At 38.6% G+C, this 20,857-nt stretch overlaps 1 protein-coding gene and 1 non-coding gene across 7 annotated transcripts in view; both read left to right on the top strand.

Annotated features, from left to right (window-relative positions):
* The window catches only part of AMBRA1 (autophagy and beclin 1 regulator 1), a 175,906-nt gene that overhangs the window by 10,615 nt on the left and 144,434 nt on the right, over positions 1 to 20,857 (top strand). The window lies entirely within an intron of this gene.
* On the top strand, positions 2,385 to 2,487 carry LOC123643153. The gene has a single exon (XR_006736710.1). It is a non-coding gene; the product is annotated as a small nucleolar RNA U13 (small nucleolar RNA).

The raw sequence follows: 20,857 nt of genomic DNA, 5'->3' as shown, positions 1-20,857 counted from the left end.
TAATAAATATTTTGGTTACAGAGCTACCTAGAATTTTGTATGATGACTTTCCTGGGAAGTGCTAAGCAGTTTATGGACATTGTCCCTATTCCCTATTCATTCTCCTAGCATTCTTTTTTTTTTTTTTTTTTTTAAAGAAATGATTTATTGAGTGAAAATGATTTCACATACGGCCATTTTATTGGTTTTTCTTTTTCCCCCAAGGACCAGTGCCATAGTAGACACACAACCTTTTCTTTGAGACAGGTTTTCTCTCTGTTGTCAAGGGTGGAGTGCAGTGGCATCATCATAGCTCACAGCAACCTCAAACTCCTGGACTCAAGTGATCCTCCTGCCTCAGCCTCCTGAGTAGCTGGGACTACAGGTGTCACCATGCCACCACTCCTGGCCCACACAACCATGTTAAAGTGAACAATTCAGTGACATTTAGTGCATTCACAATGTTGTGTGACCTGTCTAGTTCCAAAACGTTACCATCACTCCAAAGTAAAACCCTTTACCCATTAAGCAGTGTCTCCTCATTCCCCTTTTCCACCAGCCCTTGACAACCACCAGTCTGCATTATGTCTCTATGGATCAATTTATTGTGGATATTTTATATCAATGGAATATGGAATCATACAATATGTGATTTTTTGTGTGTCTGGCCTCTTTCACTTAGCATAATGATTTGGAAGTTTATCTACTTTGGAGTTTGTATCACTACTTCATTCCTTTTTATGGCTGAATAATATTCCATAATATGTATATACCATAATTTGGTTATTCATTTATTCATTGATGGACATTTGGGCTGTTTCTGCCTTCTGCTATTGTGAATAATGCTGCTTTGAATATGCATGCGCATGGACTTGTTTAGACTTATTTTGGGTATATACCTAGGAGTGGAATTGCAGGGTACTGTGGTAGTATATTATTCTTATGATTCTTCCTAAATCATAGAGATCAAAACCGACATCTGCTGTGTCCATAGAGTGTGTGATTTGAGAGTTGTTGGCTGGGCTTAGTTTGGGAATCAGAATCTCTTTCCTGTATACTTAACTTTTTGAAGAACTGAGTTCTAACATTCTGGTTTTATTATGTGCATTTCACTGATGGGATAATTGAAGCACAGCATCTGCAGGGTTTTAACTTCCTATCATCTTCAGAGCAAGTCAGTGATGGAATTAGGAATTTAAGACTCTTAATCATATTCTTTGTCTAAGGTGACCCATATAAAACCGTGTTGCATTTACATGACGCTGTTTGAAATGGGCTTCCTATATTTTATAATCTCTTGAAGGGATATTGTTCAGGTGGTGTTAAGCAGATGTTCTCTTTCCATAGAGGACAGGACAAGAGGGAATATGTTTTAATTGCAACAGAAGGGGTATAGATTACATATTAGAAAGAACTTCCTGACTACAAAATACTGGAATGTTACTAAGTGAGATTATGAAATATCTTCCCCAAAGACTTAGTAACTATCTTTCTGGGATCATTTAGGTGTGAGGATGTTTAGAAATGAGGGAGATGACAAAGATAATTTACTGAGGTCCCTAGTAATCCCAAGACATAATTTTTTGATGGCTAATCAAAACAGTATCTCTGGCCTCTCTTAAGGAGTATATTTTCACTTTTCTCATGAAGAAATAATCAATAGAGAGTTGGTGAAGTGCTCAAGGTCTCCTGGTAAAATATAAGATTAGTATTTTGAATGGTCTTGGCTCCCACATCCATGTTGAGTACTCAGGGATGTGTTCCTTATCTTTAATGAGTCTTTTCTTGGCTATATGATGTATTGTTATGATTCTTCCTAAGCCACAGGGATCAAAGCCAACATCTGCAGCTTCTATAGAGTGTGTGATTTGAAAGTTATTGGCTAGGCTTAGATTGGGACTGAGAATCTCTTTCCTGTAAAAATTGCTTTGGTCTCTTGTTATACATGTGGAAATGGGAACACATTATTAATAATAGACCAAGGTAATGAATTCTTAATGACTGGTTTAGGCAAGGGCCTGATTAAAATTGCTTAGGTGAAGGTGCACATGACATGGATGTATTTTTGATCTGTGGTGCCTGGAGAAATAGAAATCCAGAATATGGACAAATAAACATTAGATTCTGTGGTAAAACATGAACATAAAAATACTCATTAAATGCAGAATTAAGTTGCCAGTTTAAATGCTCAGCTCAGGAAATGCCAAAATTAAAGGTACTCAGAACAACATTAACTTTTCACGTCACACTTAGAGATGACATTAAGGTATCTCATAAGGGATGTCTGGTCTATAATCAAAATTGTGGTTGGGATATATGAGTCAGTGACTGACCGGGAGGCTAAGCTGGAAGGGTGCTATGGTCTGAATGTTTGTCTGCTTAGAATTCATATGTTGAAATCCTTAATCCTTTTGTAGTTCATAAGCATGATGATTGGGTTTTCATGCACATGCTGAGATGTGCCTCCCTCAATCCTTGTTACCACGTTGGCACATTACCCATCCAATGTGAAAAAAAAAAAAAGGAAAGAGAAATCCTCACCCACAAGTTGATGGTATTAGGAGATGGGGCCTTTGGGAGGTGATTAGGTCATGGGGGCAGAGCCCTTATAAAAGAGGCTGTGAGAGACCCCCTTACCCCTTCCACCATGTGAGAACACAGAAAGTGCTGTCTGTGAACCAGAACCTGGGTCCTTTACCAGACACCAAATCTGCTGGCTCCTTGATCTTGGACTTCCCAGCCTTCAGAACCATGAGAAATAAATTTTTCTTGTTTATAAGCTATTTGATTCATGGTATTTTGTTATAATAGTCTGAGGGGACTAAGATAGAGGAAGTTATTATTACTGGTACCTTTAATGATTTATTAGGTTTGTTTCTTTTAGTTGAACTATGGGAGCATGTTCTTGCTCCAAGGAAGCTTCACTTCCTTGCTGCTGAGAATATTTTCAGATACATTTATTGAGCTTACTTGAATTGGCAACAACTGTTAACACTGTAGATAAAAAAGAGGGAACTAACTTTTCAATGCTTGCCATGTATAGGAAACTTTGTATTTATTTTATATTTATAACATTTGTAACAAACCTATAAAGTAGATGGTGGTACCTCTATTGTAAAGGACAAGAAAAAGTGAAACTCATTGTTTCTTGTGAAAGATTATACGGCTGATGAATGGCAGAGCTGAGATGGAGAAGGCAGAATCTTCTGTTTTAAGCCAGAGTTTTAAAAACTATTCCTTGAAGGTTCCTAAGGGTTGGCCATGAGAGTAAGGGAGAGCTTTGGTTCTCTGCTTAAACCAGAGCAGCTCAACTTTGAGCTGTTATATATTTTAGTGTTTTCACATAAAATTTCATTCGGAAAAAGGGTTCTGCTTTTTTTTTTTTTTTTTTTTTTTTTTTTTGGAGACAGAGTCTTGCTCTGTTGCCCAGGCTAGAGTGCCGTGGCATCAGCCCAGCTCACAGCAACCTCAAAGTCCTGGGCTCAAGCAATCCTTCTGCCTCAGCCCTCCCGAGTAGCTGGGACTACAGGCATGCACCACCATGCCCGGCTAATTTTTTCTATATAGATTTTTAGTTGTCTGGCTGATTTCTTTCTATTTTTAGTAGAGATGGGGTCTTGTTCTTGCTCAGGCTGGTCTCGAACTCCTGACCTCGAGCGATCCTCCTGCCTTGGCCTCCCAGAGTGCTAGGATTACAGGCGTGAGCCACTGCGCCCGGCCAGGGTTCTGCTTCTTTTAAAAAAGAAAAAAGAAAACCTGGAAGACCACTAATTTGAGAAATCACAAAAGAAAATTAATTAGAACAATCTAAAGATTGAAAAGATGGCTATATTTCATAACTGCCAGTCAGGAAATTATGTCAAAGTTTGAAGTGACTTGATGTCACAGGCACACAGGCAGTGCAATTATTCTGTACCTAGGGAGTGTGGTATTATGGGGAAAGAGCATGGACTCTGAATTTGAATTCTGTCTCAGCCCCTGGGTAGCAGTGGAATTTGGGGATATTTCTTTAAACCTGGTGGCCACAAATGCACAGTAAGGATGATCATGCCTATCTTTCAAGAGTGATTGTAGGATCAAAAATAACATGTAAAGTGCCTGGCTTAGAGTAAACACCCCAAAATACTAGCTATTGCGAAGATGCTGATGATGATGTTGATGGTAGTTTTCTAGGGTGTGTTGACATTTCCCTCCCAAATGCCTGAGAGCTTCCGTCACATCTCATGCTGGGTACTTAGTGTGTTTGTTTTTGATAAAGTTAGTCTTTAAAACTGCTATGATTATTTACTCACAGATCCATCTATCTATCATTGATGAAATGAGAAAACTTGAACTTCATTAAATCCATTTTTACTGGACTTAAAGAAGCAGCAGTGGAAAGGAACCCCTTATAATGAGTTAAGAGACCTAGATTTATGTCTCAGAGCTTGCCCTTACTGAGTCTTGTAACAATGGACAAGTGAATTTAGCTTTTCAAGATTGTATGTTCAAAATAATGTCTAAGATACTTTTAACTCTCTACATCCATGATATGACCAAACAAGTTACTTTATTTTCATTGCTAAAACGTCCAAAAATTACAGCATTATTTTTGGAGAAGGAGCTTTGTGCCAACATGAGCTGGCAAGCTTTTGTTCATACTTATTGAGCATGTCTACTGTGGTGATTTATATAGAAGGACATTGGGGACCTTTTACCCAGGAATCTAGAAGGGAATCTAGAAGGGAATCTGAAGCCTATAGAATATCAGCAGAAATTCCTAATGGTGTCTGGGAACTTGAAAAAAAAGAAAAAAGAATATCAGCAGAATTGAAACTGGAACCATTGTAGAGAAGCTGATGTGGGAGATTATCTTTTGCTTTTGGGAAGATAGCTGGATTTTTCAAACCATACTGTTTTATACTTCCTTGAGGGTAACATTTGCCACATTTCGGTACCATAGTTACAGGTAATGTATATTGAAGTTGCAGTCTCCTCACTAGACCGAAATGTTCTTTGAGGTTGGAGGCCTTTTCTGCTTGTTTGTTTTTTTAACCTGTCACCTACACTAGGGCTTGGCACATAGTGTCCAAAAATATGCTAAATGGAAAACAAAAATTGAAATGGCCAGGGGTGGTGGCTCACGCCTGTAATCCAAGCACTCTGGGAGGCCGAGGCAGGAGGAGGATAGCTTGAGCTCAGGAGTTTGAGACCAGCCTGAACAAGAGTGAGACCCCCGTCTCTACTAAAAATAGAAAAAAATTAGCCGGGCGTGGTGGTACACGCCTGTAGTTCCAGCTACTCGGGAGGCTGAGGCAGGAGGATTGCTTGAGCCCAGGGAGGTTGCTGTGAGCTAGCCTGATGCCACGTACTTGCCCTGGCAACAGAGTGAGACTCTGTCTCAAAAAAAAAAAAAAAAAAAAAAAAAGTTGAACTAAGGACAGCAGACGTATTTAGAAAATAACTTGTGCCTAAACATACGTGTTAAATGTATTAAATTTTTTTCTGTTCACATGTGATCATATAGAAAAACAAGATAAAGGAAAAAACAGTAGTTTTATAGCTTTGAACCCAAACTTTGTCACTTACTGGCTATTTGATCAAGAGCAACTAATTCCACATTGAGCCAGGTTTTTGTCTGTAAAATGGGAGTGGGGTGGGAGGGGGCTTTACAGATACAATATATATAAAGCATTGGCACTTAAAAGTGGTAGTAGCTAATATTACAAATTAATGTTTTAAAAATGATCAACAATACATTTTGCATTTCTGCCTGAAGAAGGAATACGTTTTCAGAAGTTTGTTTGCTATGGCTTGAGTACATGGAAGAATTATCCCCTCTTGCAATTTTCTGCTGAAAAGATATCGTTTAGCATTTCTTTCTTTGTAGGCCCACAGGACAGTTCCGTAGAAGAGGCATAAATGGGGGATGGGATCCTAGAGTAGCTGCTGAAGACCTTGCATTTTTGCAGATGTCTTTAGAATGTTTATTCTGTACTGCACTCTCTCTCTCTCTTTTACTCACTGAATATGGCTGCTTCAGCTGTCCTACATTACCATGGTAAATATTTGCCAGGTTTGCCCTAGTCAGAAAATATCATATACCTGCCATCTTGCTTGGTGCTTAAAAAAAAAAAATATATATATATATATTTTTTTATATATATATATTTTATATATATTAAATATATAAAAAATATATATTTAGCTCTCTATGGTGTACTGATAATAGGTAAAAAAGGTAGGCTGTAAGGTAATATGTGCTATATATGATCCTATTTTGATACAGAAAACAAAAATTATTATGTGCATACACGTTTGTACAAGACAAATTTCTAAGATTATTTCAAGAGTGTGGGGTTGGAGTGTTACCTTTTTTTGTAATTAAGCTTTTTACTTTGATAATAATTGTAGATTTACATGCAATTGTAAGAAATAATACAGTAGTATGTGTAAGAGAGAGATTCTGTGTGTCCTTAACCCAGTTTCCTCCATTGGTAACATCCTGCAAAACTATAGTACACTATCACAACCAGGGTAGTGACATTGATACAGTCAAGATACAGAACATTTCTGTCACCACAAGGATCACTTCTAATGCCCTCTTTTTTTTTTTTTTTGAAACAGTCTTTTTTTTTTTTTAGACAGAGTCTCACTCTGTTGCTCGGGCTAGAGTGCCGTGGCGTCAGCCTCGCTCACAGCAACCTCAAACTCCTGGGCTTGAGCAATCCTCCTGCCTCAGCCTCCCCAGTAGCTGGGACTACAGGCATATACCACCATGCCTGGCTAATTTTATATATATATATATATATATATATATATATATATATATATATATATATATATGTTTTTAGCTGTCCGTATAATTTCTTTTTTATTTTTAGTAGAGATGGGGTCTCACTTTTGCTCAGGCTGGTCTCGAACTCCTGAGCTCAAACAATCCGCCCGCCTCGGCCTTCCAGAGTGCTAGGATTACAGGCATGAGCCACTGCGCCCAGCCTGTATATATATTTTCAGTTTTCCAGATAATTTCTTTCTATTTTTAGTAGGGATGAGGTCTCGCTCTTGCTCAGGCTGGTCTCGAACTCCTGACCTCGAGCGATCCTCCCTCCTCGGCTTCCCAGAGTGCTAGGAATACAGGCGTGAGCCACCATGGCTGGCCCAATCCCTCTTATAGCCACCCCCAGCCCCAAATTATAGTGATCAGACAGTGTAATGGATAAAGTTGCAATAAAACTTACCCAGAGAATCCAGGGAGAATGCCTACATGGGGTAGGTGGCCTACCCCAGTCCCATTGTAATCCCTTTCAACCACTGGTCTCTCTTTGTCCTTTCAAGAATGTTATATAAATAGCATTTTTAAATTTTATTTTATTTTATTTTACTTTTGAGACAGAGTCTCACTCTGTTGCCCAGGCTAGAGTGCTGTGGTATCATCCTAGCTCACAGTAACCTCAAACTCCTGGGCTCAAGTAATCCTCCTGTCTCAGCCTCCTGAGTAGCTAGGACTATAGATGTGCACCACCGTACCCAGCTAATTTTTTCTATTTTTAGTCACTTGTCTAATTTTTTTTCTATTTTTAGCAGAGATGGTCTTGAACTCCTGAAATCAAGAGATCCTCCCGTCTTTGTCTCTCAGAGTGCTAGGATTACAGGCGTGAGACACTGCACGTGGCCATAAATGGGATTATACAGCATGTAACCTTTTGGATTGGCTTTTTTCACTGAGCATAATTCCCTTGAGATACATCCAAATCATATTAACAATAATTCCCTTCTTTTTAATTGCTGAGTAGCAGTCCATGGTTTGGATATATCATAGTTTGTTTAGTCATTTACTTATTAAAGGACATCTGAATTTTTCCTGTTTTTTGGACTACTGTGAATAAAACAGCTATTAACATTTGTGTATAATTTTTTTGTGTGAACGTAAGTTTTCTGTTCTCTGGGATAAATGCCCAAGAGTGCAATTGCTGGGTCACATGGTATATACTGCTTTTTTAAATTAAAAATAAAGGAAAAATATTAAAGGTAAAAACTAATTATGTGGTTCCTTTTGAAAGTACTCACACACTGTGTTCTTTGTGCACATAACTTACCTTGATTTCTGGTGCTTTGCTCTAGTATCAAAGGAATAATAATAATGTTATAGTTTTTCTTGTGTCTTTCATCTGATTATATGTATGTATATTACAAATATTAGTTAACATTCACAACCCACTCAGAGGCAGGTAATGGTTAGCTCCAGTGAGGATAATTCCTTTTCTAGATAGGGAGGTTGAGGCATGGTTGTTATGGAATTTGTCCAAGGTTGTAGCATGAGTCACTGTACTCTAACTCAAATCATTCAGATTTATTCATTCTTCCTCTTTCTCTTTGTCTCCTGAATCAACTCTTTATAATTGTGACTTTCTAGATGTGAGAACATGAAAAGAGCATTTTTCTTTTTCTTTTTCTTTTTTTTTGAAACAGGAGTCTTGGGTCTGTTACCTAGGCTAGAGTGTAGTGGTGTCATCATACGTCACTGCAGCCTTCAACTCCTAGGCTCAAGCAGTCCTCCTGCCCCAGCCTCCCACATGGCTGGGACTACAGGCACCTGCCACCATACCTGGCTAATTTTTAAATTTTTTGTAGAGATGGGGTCTGCTACTGTTCAGGCTGGTCTCGAATTCCTGGGCTCCGGCGATTCATTGTCCTACCACCTTGGCCTCTCAAAGAGCTGGGATTATAGGTGTAAGCTACCATACCCGGCTTTTCCTGTGTTTTATAGAAGCAGTGTTATGTAGTAGTTAGAGCATTCATTTGGCAACAGATCTGATTTTGAATCTCCCCTCCATTTAGGTAAATCATTTAACTTCTCTGAGCCCCAGTTTTCTGATCTGTGAAATGGAAATAATAATAGTACTTATCTTCATAGTATCATTTTAAGGAGTAAGTAAGATAAAGTGTGGAAAAGTGTGACTCATGCCTATAATCCCGGTGACTTGGGAGACCAAGGGAGAGGATTGCTTAAGGCCAAGAGTTCAAGACCAGCGTGGGCAACCTAGCAAGACCCTGTCTCTAAAATATGAAAAAAAATTAGTTGGGCACAGTAGCTTGTACCTGTAGTTCCAGCTACTTGGGAGGCTGAGGTGGGAGGATCATTTGAGCTCAGGAGCTTGAGGCTGCAATGAGCTATGATTCGATTGCATCACTGCACCCCAGCCTGGATGACAGAGCACAATCCTGTCTCAAAAAAAAAAAAAGGTGTGAAAAAGTATTTAGCACTTTCGGGTGTATTGCAAATGTTCAATGATTATTAGATAAAGGTATTGCTTTAAATATATGTGTTATATTCTATAACTTGTCCTTATCAGTTGGTAGATAATTGAATAAATATTGGGATTTTTCTGCCATGTACTTAGGAGGCTTTAAGACTGCTCTGATTTTTTAGGTAAGGATGCTTTCTTTGAATGCTATCTCAAATTCAGTCTTATATATCATTATTTAAGAACAGGATGTAATGTTGGATTATATTTATTATACTGTTAATTTATAGGAAAAAATGTAAAGTTTCTCCTGAGTTATTTATATTTTCTCAGGCTTATATTCATAGAAAAATAGAAAATGATCCTAAACTATTGATTTCTTCCTTTAATCTGTCCTCTCCTACACACATCCCCACCCACCCCCAAACACACACACAAATAGGGGGACCCATCTAAATAAATGGGCCACCATCCATTTGGGAATTGAGCCAAAAACTTAGGAATCACTCTTAATTTCTCTTTCTCTCACATCCCACATACTATTCATCTGTAATTCCTTTAGCAGTTTCTCCAAAATATATCCTGAATATGACTACTCATCTCCTACAATGTTATAACCCTGGTCCAAATTCCCAACATCTTGTCATTTCCTTGGCTAACGTCCTCTAATAGCACCCATTACACTTAATAAAATCCAAATTGTATCATCGTCCGTTGGCACCCACCTATCTTTCTACTCTCTCCCTTATTAGCTGTGCTCCAGCCATGTTGGCCCTATTTCTGGCCTTCGAACATGCTTAGCTTACCTCTTAGGGATCTTTCTCTTTGGAATATGTTTTTCACCTACCTCTTTTCTCAAGGCTTCTACTTCAAGATGCTGGTCTTAACTCACATGTCATCTCAGAGAGGTTTTCTCTGGCCACCCTAGGTGAAAAGTTGTAGGTTTGTTTTTTTTAATCACTTTCCATATTTTCATGCTAGCATTTATCAGTACCTGAAAGTATTGTTAAAACTTAATTATCTAAATAATCACGTAAGCTTCTTGAGGGCAGGAATACTCTTGTTCACCGTAGAATGCTCTGTGCCCAGCACAGTGCTGAGTACATAGTGTATGTTTAGTAAACACTCAGCCATTTATCATTACTTTTGCATCCTTCCCCCTCAATAAATATTCTTAGGAAAGTTGGAGAAATGGAATCCAGCTTCTGTGCAGATTAAAATGACTAGGTTCTTACATCTACTGCCTTATATTGATTGGCTGAGAAGTGTGATTGGCAAGGTGAGGGGCATCTGGACCTTTTAGCATGAGAATGCTGCATTTAATAATTTGACTTCTTTTCCTGAAGCCTTGAGGGAAATTTTTCTTTCTCTATTCTAGTCAGCCAAGAGCCTGACCTGGGCTGGCTCTGAGATTGGAGAACACTGAACACAGTATCTGCTGAGCCAAGGACTGGGAGTTAGCTCTGATCCTATCTGAAGGAAAAGCCTGAATTCAAATCCTGCTTTGACTATTGACTCATCTGTGAAGCTGGGAGATGAATTTCTTAACCTCTTCCAGGTTTTGTTTTTATTTGTCTAGTGAGTAATCTCATCTGTCCTAGGGCTTGTAAGGATTCCTAGGTTAATATACGCAAAGCTGTTTTTTTTTTTTAAACAATGCTGTTGCTATAGCTCCAGGGGTTTCCAAGAAGAATTAGGGGCAATGTGGTACTCCAAGAAGGGAGTTGGATTCTATTTTTCCCAATGATTGTGCAGAAAACAGAAAGATGTGATCCTTCATGATTTGAAATCACCTCTACTTCTGCCTCCTAATATTGCTGGTGGATGAAAGATATTTCATTGCCAAAGTCTTTAGGCCTGTTTGTCTGAGGCAACTGGTTTCGGTTCCCATTTCTGGGGTTGAGCTGTTTTTGCCTCTGTGAAATTTCTTCCATCAAATTTTGTTGCTTGCTAATAGATGATCCCTTGCCATTTCTGTGCATTTAAGAGTAGCTTTCCTGATCTTGATTCTTTTGATAGCTTGGGACCAAAAAACTTGAGCTTCAGTTTCTTTTTGGTTTAGTGGTTTCGTCCTTGTTCTTCCTCGGGTTTTCAGGAGTTCTTGTGTTCTCGGTGCACTATTTTCCCCAGAATAATTTGCAGTAAAACATCATTTCTTTTTTTTCATCCTTCTGAGGTAAGTGGGAGTAAGGAAGATTGTCACTCTCAAATTTGGGTCTTATGACTTTCTATTTCCAGTTTTGATCACACTTTGTTTTGAGTGCAAGCTTTCTTGTGTTTCAGACGTTAGGTGGTATCATTGTGAGTTACTTTAGGAAGCTCTAGTAAGCAAAATCTGTAGAAAAGCCGATGCTTCACTGTGCCCCCTTTTATTATAATAACATGAATTAGAATTTATTTAGCTTTGTATCTTCAAAGCATTTTGTAAGGTTGTTAACTCATTCATGATATAGGCTATAGAGGTCTGTCTTATTCTGAGTTTATATATAAAAATCAAATGCTGTCACATGTGTGCAGTATAGGTGCAGGTTTTGTCTTTTGGCTGTTTATTTCTGGGCTTTTGGGTTCTTATAATGAAAGGGACTGTATATAATTTTGATTGATCTTAATTCTGTTGAATTACTTGCTTTCAGTTTGTTAGGTGATTAATTAGAGGTACTGCACTCTCTGATTCTCCTTTATAATCACTGTAGTTTCCTTTGCATTCTTTCTCTTAGAGCTGTAGGTGCCAGACTTCTTTGTGTGAACTTGTGTTTATCATGTGTTCTGGTTATTGTTGGTTCCTAATTTGGCTTTTACTTTGAAAAGTAATGATCTTGCCTTGAATTTTTGTAACTCATTCCTTCTAAGAGTTTCTGAGGACTTTATTCCTTGGAGGTAGAAAGAGGGTATTATTACTCTGTTTACACATGGAAGAAAACTCGAAATTCAATGAGAATATGGTTTGTCCAAATTATATAACAAGCCAGTGGTAAAAATTAGTTATTGAAGCTTCTTGCCTCTTGATCTTATCATTATCTTATCCATGAAATCACACAACAATGTTGTGGACTTGAATGACACTCCTTTTCCCCCAAATTGGAAGATCAGCTTTCTTAGGGAGTAAAGTAGGATGAAACTTTTACATCTAGCATTCTCAGGCTTGAAAGGTATAATATTCCATTTTCCCATCTCCACTTCCCATATCCACTTCCTCTGTACTTTATTCTATATATGTTGTGTTTCAAATATGAGGATTAAAAATGTTGCTGCTATTTTTGAGGTATGTATTTTTATTTTCATTTTTTCCCCTGTATTAGTAGTAGTGATGTATTTGCCCTTTGCATAGTCTGTTGCCTGGCCCTCTTGTAATGTTTGGCATGTGCATTATGAAATGACTGGTTGAGATTTGGTTGATAATGATACCAAGCCTTTTCTTTTTAAAGGTATTTGACTCAAGAAATTGAATTTATGACCTTGAACTCATTAGCACCATCCCGTAACTGACTACACTTTTTTCAATGTAGGTGTTGCTGTTTATGAGAATTTTGGGTTTGGGTCCTTCTCATAACTCTGGATATTTATAAATACACATTTTCATTCTCTTCTATGCGAGGCACTGTGCTAGGTACTGGAACTGTGACAGGTATGACAGATACGTTGTTTTCCACTCGCTGAATTTATAATCTAGTGAGGAAGAAAGAGTCCTAACAAGGGGACAAATGTGATAAAATAAAAATTAATTTTGTGATATCTTTGGTTATCTAAATTTATTTAATTTGCATATTTTCATAAAAATTTATTTTTAGTGTTGAGCAGATAATGGGTTTTCCATAAAAAATTCTTGATATTTGTCAGCACTAGATATTAGATAGGTAGTGTTTTAGTTATCTATTGCTGTATAAAAAAGCCACCTCAAAATTCATAGCTTAAAATAATGAAGATTTTTTTATGTCTCACAATTCTGTGGGTTAGGAATTTGGGAAGGGCTTGTTTGAATGATTCTTCTGCTCTGTGTGGCATAAGTTGGAGGTCATTTGTTTGTCTGCTTTCAGCTGGTAATGGTTGTGCTAGGTTAGAAGGTCCAAGAGGGTTTCACTCATTTGTCTGGCATCTTGATAATCTTCCATGTGGCCTCCCCTCTCCAGGTGGTATCTTATCATCCAGGGGCCCTCCATGTGTTCAGTTTCTCCAGCAGGACGTCCTGAATTCCCTTACAGCCTGATGGCTGGGTTCTGAGAGTGAAAGTGAAAGCTGCCAAGCCTGAAACTGGCACGTCATTGTTTCTGCCACATTCTGTGGTCAGAGCAAGTCACAAGCTCAGCCCAAATTCAAGGGGAGAGAAATATGCTCTCAGCTCTTGACGGGTATAGAGTTGCATATCTGAGTATATGTAGGAAGGAAACGATGGCAACTGTCTTTGGAGAGAATATATAAAAGAGGGAAACTACTATAAACTGAGGTAGTTATAAAGAATCCTTATTTGAGACCAACTCTGGCAATGTAGGAAGGTCACTAACACGTGTGTCTGTCATGAGGATGAGAAAGGGGTGGAATGAGACTATACAGGAAGACTCTCTTTTTTCTGTTCTCAGGTGTATTTATGTAATGAATTATATGAGATTTATGCTCTATTCTAGTTGCTGGACAAAAGTACATTTACTGTGGCATCTGTCTCTATTTCCTGATAGGTAACTTTTCTGATTTTGATGGAATTGGTAGGTTTGTAGTGTAAATACTTGGTAGTTAAATTTCATGATATAGTCCAATTTGCTATTTTATTGACTTCAAAGTTATTTCTGGTCAAAAGTTTTGAAGTCTCCCTTTCTCAAACCATGTAAATGAATTGCTAGAAAGAAAGTAGTGAGAGAAGCTGGGAGTGGGGGCACACACCTGTAGTCCCAGCTACTCGGGAGGCTGAGGCAGGAGGATTGCTTGAGCCTAGGAGTTTGAGGTTGCAGTGTGCTATGATGATGTCACTGCACTTTAGCCTGGGCAATAGAGTGAGACCCTGTCTCAAAAAGGAAAAAAAAAAAAAAGTAGTGAGAGAATTTTTTCATTTTTTTCCTCAGGATCATTCTTTAATTTGTTGCCTAGTGATCTACTTTTGTTGGCCCCTGAGGAAATCAACATTTAAAAAATAAAGCGTGCAGCCCAAGTGTGGTTGCTCACGCCTGTAATCCCAGCACTTTGGGAGGCTAAGGCGATGGTAGGAGGATCGCTTGAGACCAGGAGTTTAAGACCAGCCTGGGCAACAAAGCGAGATCCCATCTCTACAAAAAATACAAAAATTAGCTGGGCGTGGTCGTGTGCACCTATAGTAGTAGTTACTTGGGAGACTGAGCCGAGGGGATCACTTGAGCCCAGGAGTTCGAGGCTGCGTTGAGCTATCTATGATCATGCCACTGTATTCCAGCCTGGGCGACAGAGCAAGACCAGGTCTCTACAGAAAATAAAAAATAAAAAAAAAATAGAGCAAGCAGATTTCCAGTTGATATTGTAAGGCAGTGAAACAGTGATTGAGGACCCAATATGTGTGAGACTGATATATGAAGTGGGAGAGAAACAGTTGTAGGAGGTTTTATCTGAGGCATTAGAGAGTTCTCTGTAGTAATTAGGTATCGAGACTCCGTAGGCAGACTGCATGGGTTTGAATCCTAAATTCACCACTAACTGACTTACTCTTTCTGGGCCTCATGTACCCGGGCACCTGTGAGAATTATACATGCTTTACTTTATGTAAAGCGCTAAGAATAATGCCTAGCACCTGATAAGCACTATGAAAGTGTTAATTATTATTTTCACTATTATCATGGTTTTATTTTTTTAAAAAAGGTGACAGCAGTAAGCTGTTTTATCTGAACACACTTGGAGACTTCTGCAGTCTTAGTTTCATTTTGCCTAGAAAAATTTGTCTTAAGTATAATTTGTCTGATTGTTTACAGGGCTTTGTAGCCTAAATTTTTTATTCTTAGGAATTAAATATTGTGTGTCCTTATCACCATTTTAATTCTAATTCTTCATTACTGAATGAAGCTGTTATTCTGCTACAAGCATTGGAATTATATAATAGTGGGCACTTTTAGATAACAGTACAGTGAGGTACAGTGAGGTTAAGTAACCATTCCAAGATATCAAGAAACCATCATACACCAAGAAAATGGTGTAGCTGTGATCCAGTCAGCCAGTCTGATTATAGGGCCCGTATATATGACTATACTATACTGTTTCTAATTTAAAAATTATGGATAAGAAAAATAAAATAAACATTACTTACAACTTCTCCATCTAGAGTTAACCAGTTAACCTTTTGGCATATCCTAGGATATCCTTTGCACACAGTAGATACCCAATTCAGGTAATAAATAGTTGAGTTTTTCTGCTTCCAGGTATGTTTGCCTTCAGATTGTGTTACTTGCTTACAGTTTTAAAATTGTAATGCTTTGCTCAAAATTACCTGTCCTCCTCTCTAAGTTCAGTCTAGTCTAAGAGTCAGGCAAGGCCACGTATGGTGACTCACACCTATAATCCTAGCACTTTGAGAGGCTGAAGTGGGAGGATCGCTTGGGGCCAGGAGTACAAGATCAGCCTGGGCAACATAGGAGACCCCATCTGTAGAAAATACACAAAAATTAGCTGGGCATGGTGGTGTGTTCTGTAATCCTAGTTACTCAGGAGGCTGAGGCAGAAGGATTGGTTGAGCCCACAGTTTAAAGTTTCTGTGAGCTATTGTAACACAACTGCCTTCTAGCCTGGGCAGCAGAGCAAGACCCTGTCTCAAAAAACAGAAAAACAAACAAACAAAAGAGAGGCAAGAGATACATGCAGGCAGGTATGCTTGCTGGCTATGGGGCTTATATTTTAGGCTTGGGTCCTATATGGTGTCATTTGAAGTATCCTGAAATGTCCCATAGGAAAGCCGTATTAATGAACACAAAGCTGCCAATTAAAGAAAACCCTGTGTATTTCCACCCACATGGAATTTCTAAAGAGTACCAGGCCACTTTTAGACCTCTAATTAAAGGCCTGACTTTTTTTTCCTTTTTTATTTGTTTAAGGCATGACATTTTGTAATTTTTTCCATTTGGGAGAATTATACAAATGATCTTAGATTTAGTATTTGAAGGATTTTTTAAAAAGAGTTATTGTTGGGTTAAATTATGTATGTTATGGAATATATGTCAGTATTACATAGTTGATTGACTTTTAGACTTTTCCTACATGGGCATACTGAAGTGGAAGAAAGATGTAATTACTCAAATAAATAAGGAGAATGGACTCCATTTTAAAAGACCCTCCAGGCCTGATAGTTTTCTTAATCACACTCCTAGATGCAATAGGAAGGGAATATTTGGGGTCTGAATTATTAGTCAGGTTGCAGATATAGCTCTAAGTTGTTGATTCTGATTTTTAATTCACTTTACCTACGTAGAGGTAGCCCAAATCGTATTTCATTATTTTTGCCACATAAACATACTTTATTTTTCCCCTGAGTACTTTTTACTTTGTTTGTCTGGCAGCAGCTTTTGACATGTTTCTTAGAAATCTGCTACTCTTGGGAATTGTGGTATCTCTGGTCTCTGATGTTTTAGGTGGCCCTATTGTTTCGTGAGGGAAAGCAATAGTGAACCTCAAAGAGGATTCAGTAATAATGACAGCAACAATAGTAACACTTTGACAGCTCCTTTCTTATTTGAGCTTCACAACAACCCTATAAAGCAGATATTGCTATTCTCTTTTACAGAGCGTAAACTAAGTATCAAAGAGGCTAAGTAACTTGCCCAAAGTCATATAGCTAGAAGGTGGAGTAAAAATTGCTGGCGTAAGATGATCAAATTGCAACCTGTAAATCTAACTTTTAACTTCCCACTGGTTGTGGCATACTCTCTAGGTGATTTTTATGAGTAGTTGTTAAATATATTAATAATTCTGTCCTAGAATTAAGCAGTGTAAATCTGTAAAGGTGGTTGTCTTCTCATCTTTTTGAGTGAAGTTGAGTTGAGGTTGGGGTTTGTGTGTGTGGAAATGGGGTAGAATCTTGGCATTTGTCTTGTGTGTATATCCCAGTCATGTCTTTTTTTTTTTTTTTAATTGAGACAGTCTCAGTTGCCCAGGCTAGAGCTCAGTGTCATCATCATAGCTCACTGTACCTGAAATGAGGTCTCAAGTGAGGTTCAAGCAATCTTCCTCCCTCAGCCTCCAGAGTAGCTGGGACTACAGGTGTGTGCCACCACACCTGGCTAATTTTTCTATTTTTTGTAGAGACAAGGATATTGGTATGTTGCTCAGGCTGGTCTCGAACTTCTGGCCTCAAGTGATCATCCTGCTGCCTCAGCCTCCTAAAGTGCTGGGATTACAGGTGTGAACCACCATGGCTAGCCCTAGTCATGTCCTTTTGCTTCTGCTTACGTAGGCTTTTGGTGATTGAGAATGGATTTTGGTGACTGTAATGGCATCACAAAGACTATTCTGGGTACCCTTTATCTCAGTCTGCTTTATTTTAAGGCTGCAGTCCCCAGCCCCTGGACCACAGACTGGTACCAGTCCGTAGCCTGTTAGGAACTGGGCCACACAGCAGGAGGTGAACAACAAGCAAGTGAGGGAAGCTTCATCTGTATTTACAGCCGCTCCCCATCACTCGCATCACCACATAAGCTCCACCTCCTGTCAGATCAGCTGTGGCATTAAATGCTCACAGAAGCATTAGATTCTGATAGGAGCTTGAACCCTACCGTAAACTGCCCATGTGGGAGATCTCGGTTGCCCGCTCCTTATGAGACTCTAATGCCTGATGATGTGAGGTGGAGCTAAGACAGGGATGCTAGCACTGGGAAGTGGCTGCAAATACAGATTATCATTAGCAGAGAGATTTGACTGCACAATAAATGTAATGCACTTGAATCATTCCAAAACCATTTCCCTCCCCACTACCCTTGTGGAAAAATTGTCTTCTGTGAAACTGGTCCAAAAAGTTTGGGGACTGCTGCTTGAAAGGACAGATTAGGAAACTTATTTCTTCTTACTATTTAAAAAGAGGAATGAAAAACACAATTGACTGGCACTTCCTCCTTGGCAATAGGCCTAACTTCAATTTGACTTAGCTCTTTTTGTTCTTTATGGGGAACACAGTAAAATCTCTTTTCAGGTGGCTGTTAAGAGCATATCAAGGGCCAGGCTCGGGGTGGCTCACACCTGTAATCCTAGCACTCTGGGAGGCTGAGGTGGGAGGATAGCTTGAGGTCAGGAGTTCAAGACCAGCCTGAGCAAGAGCAAGATCCTGTCTCTACTAAAAACAGAAAAATTAGCCAGACATGGTGGCGTGCACCTATAGTCCCAGCTACTCAGGAGGCTGAGGCAAGAGGATCATTTGAGCCAAGGAGTTTGAGGTTCCTATGAGGTAGGCTGACGCCATGGTACTCTAGCCCAGGCGTCAGAACGAGACTCTGTCTCAAAAAAGAAAAGAAAAAAAAAAAGCACATCAAGAGAGAAGTCCCTTATCCTTTTGAAGCAACAGCAAATATTTTTCTTCAGACAAAAGAGAGATTGTGCAATTGTTTTAGTCCTTCTGACTTCTTCCCATCAGTCAAACTTTCTCTTGCTTGAATTTTCAGTGTGTTTAGGTCCCTGGGAATTGATAGACAAGTTCTTTGGTAATCCTGAGCATTAGTTTTTTTTAGTTGTCTTGATACTAGTATTTGTAGGTGCTCTTTCCTCTTCGATTCCTATGGGAATTTAAGATTGTATCTCAGTTTTCTGAATCATACAGTGTTTGTGACCTGAATTTTCTTCTTCCTCTTCAGTTCCAGGAGCCAGAAGTTCAGGTTTTTTTTTTTCAGGGATTATATTGCTTCTGTTTCCACCACATATTGTAAGATTATAAATGGTTTAAATGTATCTCTTTGAAAGTACTTTTATGTTGCATTGTTGGGACAAAGGACCCTCAAAATGTTTCTTCTGAACTTCTCTCTATTAGGTAAAAGAATTGCAGACTCTGTAGAGAGGTAAGATGAACTAATAGGAACTGTATTTCAGGCACCTTCCTGGTTAGTAATTATTCACCTATGTGGCACTTTGACCAAAGGGCAATCCCAGGCTCACTTCTAGACTTTTAGTCCTATTCCATGAGTTGTCAAGGTCTCCAAGGAGATTATTCTTGTCCAGTTACTTTATCCTTAGTCTATTCAGGAAGTTGCCCTGTAGCACTATTTTTTTTTCTTTTTTATGGAATTATATAATTTTCTTTTTGTTTCTTTTTAGTAAGAGACAAGGTCTCACTCTTGCTCAGGCTGGTCTCAAACTCCTGACCTCAAGCAATCCTCCCGCCTCGGCCTCCCAGAGTGCTAGAATTATAGGCATGAGCCACCGTGCCTGGCCGCTGTAGCACTATTTTTAATGTGTACATATTTATGTCGTGCACCGATGAGTGATGAGAGCTATATCTTGAGGATTGAGGATACAGGCTAGAATTTGTTCCTTCATCACTCCTTAGGGAACTCTGTGTTGTATTGAACTAGTAACTTGGGTGTTTTCTTACTGTTGAATTTTTCTGATTTTTACATTTCAATACTCCAGGGAGGAAACTCCTTCAGCGTAGTCTATAAATGTTTTTACTTCTGTCTGTATTTGGATGCATTTGGTGGTACACTCTTTTGATTGCAGCCTTTTGTGAAATGTAAATAGCCAATTATTGTTTGACTTTTTGCAATAATTATTACTTTTTAAATTTAAAAAGCAGAAAGAAAAATAGAAAACTACCTTTTAAAATTATTAAATCACCTATAATGTCACCACCCCAAAGCAGTCATGGTTAGTGTTTTTTATATTTCTTTTGTGTCGTTTTTCTCTAAGATATTTTTAAAAATAAATTTGGGATCATACTGCATATATAATTTTGTATTCTGCTTTTTTCACTTAACATGTATTTTTTCACATCATTTAATATTTTAAAAATAATTTTTGAGTAGATAATACATTTACCTATTTCAAAAATTAGTATAAATTAAGGAAACACTGAGAAGTCTTATTTCTACATTTTGTCTTTGTTCATCAAGTCCCTCTAGTCCCCAGTGGATAACCATTAATTTTTTTCTCTTTTTCAAAGGCAGCAGCATTATTATATATATTGTTTTGTACCTTGTTTTTTTTTTTTTTTTTTTTTTTTGAGACAATCTTGCTCTGTTGCCTGGGCTAGAGTGCCGTGGCATCAGCCTAGCTCACAGCAACCTCAAACTCCTGGGTTCAAGCAATCCTACTGCCTCAGCCTCCCGAGTAGCTGGGACTACAGGCATGTGCCACCATGCCCGGCTAATTTTTTCCATATGTATAGATATAGATATATTTTTTTTTTTTGGCTGTCCAAATCATTTCTTTCTATTTTTAGTAGAGACAGGGTCTCGCTCTTGCTCAGGCTGGTCTCTAACTCCCGACCTCAAGCGATCCTCCCACCTTGGCCTCCCAGAGTGCTAGGATTACAGGCGTGAGCCACCGCGCCTGGCCTGTACCTTATTTTTTTACCCTCTCAGCAATATATCTTGGACATCTTATCAGTACCCAGAGAATCTTCTTTGCCATGGATTAGTTATCCAGTCCCCTCTAGATGGACACTTGGGTTGTCCCCTGTTTTTGCTATTACAAATAAGAAAGAACTAGTAATTAAAGGGAAAAAATTACGC

The sequence above is a fragment of the Lemur catta genome, chromosome 7, assembly GCF_020740605.2.
Source record: "Lemur catta isolate mLemCat1 chromosome 7, mLemCat1.pri, whole genome shotgun sequence".
Taxonomy (NCBI): domain Eukaryota; kingdom Metazoa; phylum Chordata; class Mammalia; order Primates; family Lemuridae; genus Lemur; species Lemur catta.
The sequence above is the reverse complement of the archived record's forward strand: the minus strand, read 5'-3'. Positions and strand labels throughout refer to the sequence as shown.